Source organism: Panulirus ornatus, chromosome 64 (assembly GCF_036320965.1).
Source record: "Panulirus ornatus isolate Po-2019 chromosome 64, ASM3632096v1, whole genome shotgun sequence".
NCBI lineage: Eukaryota > Metazoa > Arthropoda > Malacostraca > Decapoda > Palinuridae > Panulirus > Panulirus ornatus.
This window is the reverse complement of record NC_092287.1, coordinates 1,684,221-1,694,990: the sequence shown is the minus strand read 5'-3', so window position 1 is coordinate 1,694,990 and position 10,770 is coordinate 1,684,221.

Below are 10,770 nucleotides of genomic sequence, written 5' to 3'. Positions count from 1 at the left end.
GGCCTTCCCCGGGAACACTGTAAACATTTTACATATTTACTAAGACATTAGGCAGATCCTATAAGCTCAGGCCTTTTATCTTATGATACACACACTCCTGGCCAGTCCAGGTACAACACTTGTGGAATTTAATGTTGTTACCCCCAGGCTCGTTTTCTTTTATCATGCTTTTATTTATTTTTTCATCGATTTTCTATTTTTCTTTAGCTATTGATTATATATTTTTTTTTCTCTTCGATGATACTGCAGATGATTCACAAACGTATCGTACGAATTATAGTTACGTGTTCATTCCATCATCTGTTTTGATCAAGACTTTTCTCACAGTATCCTTCATCTTATCTTCACTCATGTTTCACATCATTCCCTGATAATCGCGAAAGAAAGTTATTTCATAGAATTTCTCTTTTTTTTCCTCAATAACATTGACCTGAATATAACATACGTTCACACACGGTTCTTTCTAATTCACGTGGTCAAATTATGGAATTGATCGATCGACAGACGAATTAAATGATACTAATATTATTATAGTATTTGTTAAAGATGGCACAGGTAAGTGAATCCCATGATCAAGGCCATTTCCTGGCGCTGCCTCGTTGACGCGGGAAACAGCGTTTAAGTACGATAAAGCAACCCCGAAGGATGGATGAAGAACAGCTGGGTTGACTGTAGACCAAGTGTGCCGCACCCAAGAATCGAACCTGTGCGCTCGAGCAGGAGAGAGAGAGAGAGAGAGAGAGAGAGAGAGAGAGAGAGAGAGAGAGAGAGAGAGAGAGAGAGAGAGAGAGAGAGAGAATTCAGTATTCCTATCTCTTTAACATGCTTATTGCTCTCTCTCTCTCTCTCTCTCTCTCTCTCTCTCTCTCTCTCTCTCTCTCTCCCCCCAGGGTTTACACCATCCTGACCCAGACACAACGTTGGCCCGACATGAATATTGAGCGACTCTAACGTCCATGTTTACTGTACCGGTCAACATTGGTCTGTTGGTCCATGTTTACTGTACCGGCCAACATTGGTCTGTTGGTCCATGTTTACTGTACCGGCCAACATTGGTCTGTTGGTCCATGTTTATTGTACCGGCCAACATTGGTATGTTGGTCCATGTTTATTGTACCGGCCAACATTGGTCTGTTGGTTGGTCTCTGTTTCTAGGTAGTGATCAAGCAAGTCGGGTCTGCATTTCATCTGTCGTATAATGTTTGGCTGAGACTACCACTAGGAAATCGCCAGTGTTTAGTTCACCACCACTGAGAAAACACCATTTCCTTTACCACTGTGGAAGATTTGGAATCTTAGCGTACCACACTGAGATAAAGAGATCCTTTGATTAACCACTGAAGGAAAAAATATATCACTGATACGCCACTGTGAAAAACACTTTTTGTTGTTATTTTTCAGTTCATTAATACAAAGAACATATATGCCTGTCAGAAACGACCTTCAGATTATAACTGTTCCTGAAACGTACTGAAAGACTCTCCCACAATACAGTGATAATGTTCATGCATGAAACGCGTTTGCATCACAAACGGAACACAGATTCTCAGTGGGTTGTATGATAAGGATTTAATATTACAAGACGTATTCAAGAACACAAACAGTACCAGATCTTGGGGTTATATTATTGATTTTATTGAAGGACCTAGACTGTCTTGTGCACGACGGTACGACCCTTGTGTACGACGGTACGACCCTCTTAAGCACGACGGTACGACCCTCTGTGCACGACGGCACGACCCTTGTGTACGACGGTACGACCCTCTGAGCACGACGGTACGACCCTTGAGCACAAGGGTCGTACAAGATATATTCTGAAATCTTTCAACACCATAAATATATGTTTTCATGATAATTTGCTTTAATGATTGATAATTCTGCCATGATACGATACTAACAACTTGATGATTTGCCATAATAACTGATAATTCTGCAGTAGTGAGATACTGATAATTTAATGATAATTCGTTAAGATAACTGATAAATCTGGTTTGTTTATGACGTTGGCAAACGATTCGAAAACTTGGCAAGAGAAATTGATAATCTAGCAACTCGATGGCTCGGTTGCCATATTGTTCCATACATCCAAGATAAAAGCTAAAATCAACACGAGTTTAGCTTCTTGCTCAAACTGGGAGTTTAACTTCTTTATCAAACTGTGAGTTTAGCTTCTTGCTCAAACTGTAAGTTTAGCTTCTTGCTGAGACTGCGAGTTTAGCTTACTTGAAATTTGCTAATGGAAAACATTATTATCAGACAGGATCTGGGCTGTGTGTTGTGCATTTTTTCTTGTGGTTATTTCAAAGTTGTATTTTCTGCACGGATTCCCTTCTCCGTGGAGGTGTTTTATGCGGGGAAGCGAGCGTCCACAGTGGCTGGTGTAGCTTTTTATCCCCAACTGTCTGTTTAACAGGCGGGAACAGTCTGTTTATGTTGTGGAATGTTTGACTGTAAAACGTTAAGGAAAACAGAACCCTTTTGCCTCTCTCTCTCTCTCTCTCTCTCTCTCTCTCTCTCTCTCTCTCTCTCTCTCTCTCTCTCTCTCTCTCTCTCCCCGATCACAGCTCACTGGAAGGAAGCCTCAGGAGGAGGATCAACTCCCTGGCTACGTAGGCAGATGATGCCAGGGTCATCATGAGGGAAGTGGAGAATGGAAAGTGGTTGCACCATCGTGCCAGGGGACCTGGTCACACTCTAGAGCTGGCTGGTCTGTTCATGACTGATGTTATTGTACCACAGTGATGGTGAAGGTACGTGCTGCTGGAAGACCTTGATGCTAATGTTATTTTGCTGGAGAACTGTAAAGAAAACGAGCTGTCAGCTGCCAAGTGTCAAGATTACCGCACTTGGAAAGGCACAGAAAACTATGAGGCTATGGATTTCTAGCATGGAGGAGAGAAGAGTAAGGGGTGGCTTGATCACAGTCTCTAAACCCGTGAACCACTTTGATCAAATCAAAACTGAAGAGTTCTTGGACGACGTCAAGACCAAACACTTCTTTGAAATATAGACCAACCAGAGATCACAATGTTATCACATAGAACAAGAGACATTATAGAAAGGATATAGTTATATCTTGATGGTATAAGATTGCTGGATGGATAGCATATAGCGAAAAGGACTAACTTGAGCATGTGGACAGTATACAAAAGTTTAAAAAGTTTTATGATAGAGAAAATACAAGAGACGTGGGGGGCATGAGTGTAGTCCTCCCTCCCCGTATAGCACAGGTAGATTATTAGATTATCACACACACACATACACACACCAGCAACCACCCCCTCTACTGGTAGATCAAACCCCCCCCCCACACACACATACGCCAGGGTCAATAAACCATCAGAGGTCACTGTTGGGTCATGACCCTTGGCCCAGTGACTGACCACACCTACAGTAGCCGACCACCGCGGAGAATGAATGAGTAACGGTGAAGAACAGCCGTGAGGATTGATCAATGACCGTCACCCGGAGGATTGATCAATGACCGGCACCCGCAGGATTGATCAATGACCGGCACCCGGAGGATTGATCAATGACCGGCACCCGGAGGATTGATCAATGACCGGCACCCGGAGGATTGATCAATGACCGGCACCCGCAGGATTGATCAATGACCGGCACCCGGAGGATTGATCAATGACCGGCACCCGGAGGATTGATCAATGGTCAACGTACAAGGAGAAATGATTAATGGCCGACGTGTCAGTGATCACTGATCAAAGCATCATTCCATCCAAGACAGTGTCATTAATCCATCATCATTCTTCACTCACTCTATATATATATATATATATATATATATATATATATATATATATATATATATATATATATATATATATATATCCTGAAAGAACCCTTGCCATTTATTACCTTAAATCGCACCTGGGTGTTGAGGTTACATTGACAACAACCGTTATTAACACCAGCTTCATAACCCGAGGTTATAATTAAGGTTATTAACACCAGCTTCATAACCCGAGGTTATAATTAAGGTTATTAACACCAGCTTCATAACCCGAGGTTATAATTAAGGTTATTAACACCAGCTTCATAACCCGAGGTTATAATTAAGGTTATTAACACCAGCTTCATAACCCGAGGTTATAATTAAGGTTATTATCAACTCCGGCGGCAGTGTTGCTAACGCTGGGGAGCTTTCATGCTCACAGTGTTGCCATCTGCGGGGCTCTTCACTCCCAGTGTTGCCAGGGCTCAGGTGGCGCTCTGGTGAGCAAGCGCGTTCATCTCTCGTTATCTCTCTTATCTTAACAGATAATCTCGGGGTCGTGGCTCTTGCTGGTGCAGCAGACACTCACCACACCTGACCTGAGGTCACTCATCATGTACTCATGATGAGTGAACATGGCGGCCGGGGTGGTCACTGGGGTATCAAGACGTGTGATAACTACTGTTCGCTCTCTCTCTCTCTCTCTCTCTCTCTCTCTCTCTCTCTCTCTCTCTCTCTCTCTCTCTCTCTCCTTGGTGTTTAGATAGCTCTGGGAGAAACAAGAAGACAAAGAAACAAACACAAATGACCAGGTAAGACATAGAAGGAAACATCAAACAGCGAGGAACGAAGTGAACAACTGAGAGATAAACAAAAACAGTGAACAGAAAGCTTGAACTACGAGATGAAAACACTTCCAGATGAACACTGGACTACTGGTTATACCACGTGATGAACACTGATGGTTATACCACGTGATGAACACTGGACTGATGGTTATACCACGTGATGAACACTGATATGATGGTTATACCACGTGATGAACACTGATGGTTATACCACGTGATGAACACTGGACTGATGGTTATACCACGTGATGAACACTGATGGTTATACCACGTGATGAACACTGGACTGCTGGTTATACCACGTGATGAACACTGATGGTTATACCACGTGATGAACACTGGACTGATGGTTATACCACGTGATGAACACTGATATGATGGTTATACCACGTGATGAACACTGGACTGATGGTTATACCACGTGATGAACACTGGACTGATGGTTATACCACGTGATGAACACTGGACTGATGGTTATACCACGTGATGAACACTGGACTGATGGTTATACCACGTGATGAACACTGGACTGATGGTTATACCACGTGATGAACACTGATATGATGGTTATACCACGTGATGAACACTGGACTGATGGTTATACCACGTGATGAACACTGATATGATGGTTATACCACGTGATGAACACTGATATGATGGTTATACCACGTGATGAACACTGGACTGATGGTTATACCACGTGATGAACACTGATATGATGGTTATACCACGTGATGAACACTGGACTGATGGTTATACCACGTGATGAACACTGGACTGATGGTTATACCACGTGATGAACACTGATATGATGGTTATACCACGTGATGAACACTGGACTGATGGTTATATCACGTGATGAACACTGATATGATGGTTATACCACGTGATGAACACTGGACTGATGGTTATACCACGTGATGAACACTGGACTGATGGTTATACCACGTGATGAACACTGATATGATGGTTATACCACGTGATGAACACTGGACTGATGGTTATACCACGTGATGAACACTGGACTACTGGTTATAACACGTGATGAACACTGGACTGATGGTTATACCACGTGATGAACACTGGACTACTGGTTATAACACGTACGTAGCGATAGAGGAAAGTAGAGATATCAATAAAACAAAATACATATCGTGTGTGTGTGTGTGTGTGTGTGTGTGTATGTGTGTGTGTGTGTGTGTGTGTGTGTGTGTGTATGTGTGTGTGTGTGTGTGTGTGTGTGTGTGTGTGTGTGTGTGTGTGTATGTGTGTGTGTGTATGTGTGTGTGTGTGTGTGTGTGTGTGTATGTGTGTGTATGTGTGTGTGTGTGTGTGTGTGTGTGTGTATGTGTGTGTGTGTGTGTGTGTGTGTGTGTGTGTGTGTGTGTGTGTATGTGTGTGTGTGTATGTGTGTGTGTGTGTATGTGTGTATGTGTGTGTGTGTGTGTGTGTGTGTGTGTGTGTGTGTGTGTGTGTGTGTGTGTGTGTGTGTGTAGCCTCCAGCGTTGTTATTAGCAACACTAAGGATGTTTGAGCCAATAATAGTAGCTGGGGAAATATATTCATCAAGGCACAAATTGCTTTTGTTTGCCAGCTGGACTGCTTGTCTGCGTCCTGTTATTAAATCCAACACGATCACTGTATAACTAATTCCATGATAATGACACGTTCGTTTATTTATTCATTTATTCCACATCAGCAAAGTTCTTGGCTCATTAGATTAAATGGCGGTGGGGTAATTAGTGGCTTGTGAACAGATGAACATTCCGAGCCTGGGTGGCTAATTTGAGGTTAATCAAGCGTCTTGATATTGGTGTATTACGGCTAATGCGAGATGTCTGCTGTATAACATACTGAATTATATTGATGTATGGGTAATCATGCCTCTCATTATCAATTACATTATCATCGCAAGATATTAGGATATCACATCATCTTCCTTGATAAAGATGGGATAATGATTATAAGATATCGTAATTTTGTATATTTTTTTGCCTAATCATATCATTATGTAATGTTAGTCATACTAATTACAGTAATTACTGTATGATTAATAGGGATTACATTATGATGACGTCATCAAACTATCAACAACAGAGGAGAAATTATTGTTATTATCTTTTGATTCCCTTAGGCACGACGGTACGACCCCGGGCACGACGGTACGACCCCGGGCACGACGGTACGACCCCTGAGCACGACGGTACGACCCCTGAGCACGACGGTACGACCCCTGAGCACGACGGTACGACCCCTGAGCACGACGGTACGACCCTTGAGCACGACGGTTTGGTTTTTAGCAGTAGTACACTTGAGCACGACTGAACGACCTCTGAATATGATAGCCTGGCCTTTAACCTGACCCTTGATGGGTGAGGTCAAAGGTCAAGCCATCTGACCCGAAGGTCTTGCTCTGGTACGCATCAGGTTAAAGACGTAAAAGTATTTGTTTTTAAGAAAATTTTTGTTAGTGTGTATGTCTGTATGATGCACTATTTGTGATTACCAATTTGTATTGTACGAGGAGGGAGATCACATTGGTGGGGCCCCATCTTGTTTATGTGTGTGTGTGTGTGTGTGTGTGTAAAAAGGAGTTTCTTGAAAGGTAATTGAATTTTTCACGTTTGTTTTGATCATTCGTGAGTACGAATTTTGGATCGCTGCGTGTGATCGCATCTCTCCCGTGGTCCAAGGTACTCTGGCACTCACAGTCGCCAGCGACCGTTTTCACCGGAGAGCAAAAAATCGCAACTCGATTATTTCAGATAATTATTAACTTCAAAACCCGCCGAGTATTTTTATCTAATGTTATCAAGATAAAATCATTTTTTTCTTTGGCCAAAATGTGTTAATTTTTATGTAGCTCAGATATTAATTATTCAAACTATTCATGAGAGTGTAATAAAGCAAGGGGGCCATGAATAACTGAACGCGAGACTATATTAAATAGATTAAATGATTTATCATTTGGATAACCCACCAGGCACTTGGTCAGAGAGAAATGAAGAAATTGTGGCATAAAATTCCTGGGTTCCTGTGTTGGAATGACTCAGTATGCTTCGTGATCTGGCTCAGAATGAGTGTTTACGGTCGTGTACAATTGGGAGTCGGTAATGAACCTATTTCTTGTCTCGTGTTTTCAATGATTATATTGCAACCACGTCATAATGACTAGTATCAAATGGTTCCACTCTATATCCTGAATCTTTACATCCCTGTGGAGGTGTGTGTGTGTGTGTGTGTGTGTGTGTGCAATGAGTAAGGTGTACAGTTTAAGCCGATGGTAAAGACATCATGTTGGAGACTTCTGGAGACACATCATGGAGACGTACTGTATGGGAAGTCTGGAGATGTCTTGTGTTGGAGAAGACTGGAGAGATATTGTGTTGGAGGTCTGGAGAAACATTGTGTTGGAGATGTCTGGAGATATGTATTGTATTGGAGAAGATGTGGTGGAGATGTGTTGTATCGTGGTGGAGACGTTTTGGAGAAGTAGTGAAGAGGTGTTGGAGGAGTGGTGGAGAGGTGTTGGAGGAGTGGTGGAGAGGTGTTGGAGAAGTATTAAGCTGGGAGTGTTTGGAGGATCATAGAACACATTATATGACAAGTTATGTAACAATGACGTCCCTCCTCCCCCTGTACAAGTAAGGAAATTCTACAAGAGTGACTTACCTCTCCAGCTGACGCCCAGGATCTGGAAGGCTCGAACCCGTGTCCTCCCCACTTGTATGTCTGGCGAAATGGCGCGGAGGTAGTGTCACTCTGGCCAATCACCGGCGTCCAGTCGATGCGGACGAGGTGAACAGAGCTAACGATCGTTAACGATTGTTTGGAGTCTGAGATGTATTGTCTTCAGTACATGTGTGATAGCATGTGGTGAGGGTACCCCGTACAGTGTAGGATAGCACGTGGTGAGGGTACCCCGTACAGTGTAGGATAGCATGTGGTGAGGGTACCCCGTACAGTGTAGGATAGCATGTGGTGAGGGTACCCCCTACAGTGTAGGATAGCATGTGGTGAGGGTACCCCGTACAGTGTAGGATAGCATGTGGTGAGGGTACCCCGTACAGTGTAGGATAGCATGTGGTGAGGGTACCCCCTACAGTGTAGGATAGCATGTGGTGAGGGTACCCCCTACAGTGTAGGATAGCATGTGGTGAGGGTACCCCCTACAGTGTAGGATAGCATGTGGTGAGGGTACCCCCGTACAGTGTAGGATAGCATGTGGTGAGGGTACCCCGTACAGTGTAGGATAGCATGTGGTGAGGGTACCCCCTACAGTGTAGGATAGCATGTGGTGAGGGTACCCCCTACAGTGTAGGATAGCATGTGGTGAGGGTACCCCGTACAGTGTAGGATAGCACGTGGTGAGGGTACCCCGTACAGTGTAGGATAGCATGTGGTGAGGGTACCCCGTACAGTGTAGGATAGCATGTGGTGAGGGTACCCCCTACAGTGTAGGATAGCATGTGGTGAGGGTACCCCGTACAGTGTAGGATAGCATGTGGTGAGGGTACCCCCTACAGTGTAGGATAGCATGTGGTGAGGGTACCCCGTACAGTGTAGGATAGCATGTGGTGAGGGTACCCCGTACAGTGTAGGATAGCATGTGGTGAGGGTACCCCCTACAGTGTAGTGATAGCATGTGGTGAGGGTACCCCGTACAGTGTAGGATAGCATGTGGTGAGGGTACCCCGTACAGTGTAGGATAGCATGTGGTGAGGGTACCCCGTACAGTGTAGGATAGCATGTGGTGAGGGTACCCCCCTACAGTGTAGGATAGCATGTGGTGAGGGTACCCGTACAGTGTAGGATAGCATGTGGTGAGGGTACCCCGTACAGTGTAGGATAGCATGTGGTGAGGGTACCCCCCTACAGTGTAGGATAGCATGTGGTGAGGGTACCCCCTACAGTGTAGGATAGCATGTGGTGAGGGTACCCCCTACAGTGTAGGATAGCATGTGGTGAGGGTACCCCGTACAGTGTAGGATAGCATGTGGTGAGGGTACCCCGTACAGTGGTAGGATAGATGTGGTGAGGGTACCCCCTACAGTGTAGGATAACGTGATGTGAGGGTACCCCCTACAGTGTAGGATAGCATGTGGTGAGGGTACCCCGTACAGTGTAGGATAGCATGTGGTGAGGGTACCCCCTACAGTGTAGGATAGCATGTGGTGAGGGTACCCCGTACAGTGTAGGATAGCATGTGGTGAGGGTACCCCCTACAGTGTAGGATAGCACGTGGTGAGGGTACCCCCTATAGTGTAGGATAGCATGTGGTGAGGGTACCCCCTACAGTGTAGGATAGCATGTGGTGAGGGTACCCCGTACAGTGTAGGATAGCATGTGGTGAGGGTACCCCGTACAGTGTAGGATAGCATGTGGTGAGGGTACCCCCTACAGTGTAGGATAGCATGTGGTGAGGGTACCCCGTACAGTGTAGGATAGCATGTGGTGAGGGTACCCCGTACAGTGTAGGATAGCATGTGGTGAGGGTACCCCCTACAGTGTAGGATAGCATGTGGTGAGGGTACCCCCTACAGTGTAGGATAGCACGTGGTGAGGGTACCCCCTATAGTGTAGGATAGCACGTGGTGAGGGTACCCCCTACAGTGTAGGATAGCACGTGGTGAGGGTACCCCCTACAGTGTAGGATAGCACGTGGTGAGGGTACCCCCTACAGTGTAGGATAGCATGTGGTGAGGGTACCCCCTACAGTGTAGGATAGCATGTGGTGAGGGTACCCCCTACAGTGTAGGATAGCATGTGGTGAGGGTACCCCCTACTGTGTAGGATAGCATGTGGTGAGGGTACCCCCTACAGTGTAGGATAGCATGTGGTGAGGGTACCCCCTACAGTGTAGGATAGCATGTGGTGAGGGTACCCCCTACAGTGTAGGATAGCATGTGGTGAGGGTACCCCCTACAGTGTAGGATAGCATGTGGTGAGGGTACCCCCTACAGTGTAGGATAGCATGTGGTGAGGGTACGCCCTACAGTGTAGCATAGCAAAGATTGAAGGCTGGACATCTATAAATCCCAGATTATATTTACCCACAGCCGTGACAGTAATCAGTTACCACAATACCCTGTCTTATATCTCAGATATAATCATATGAATTATCTGGCCATTATATCAATATATCATCGTCCTGGTTCCCACATATTATGTACTTAACAAGTCTCTAACATC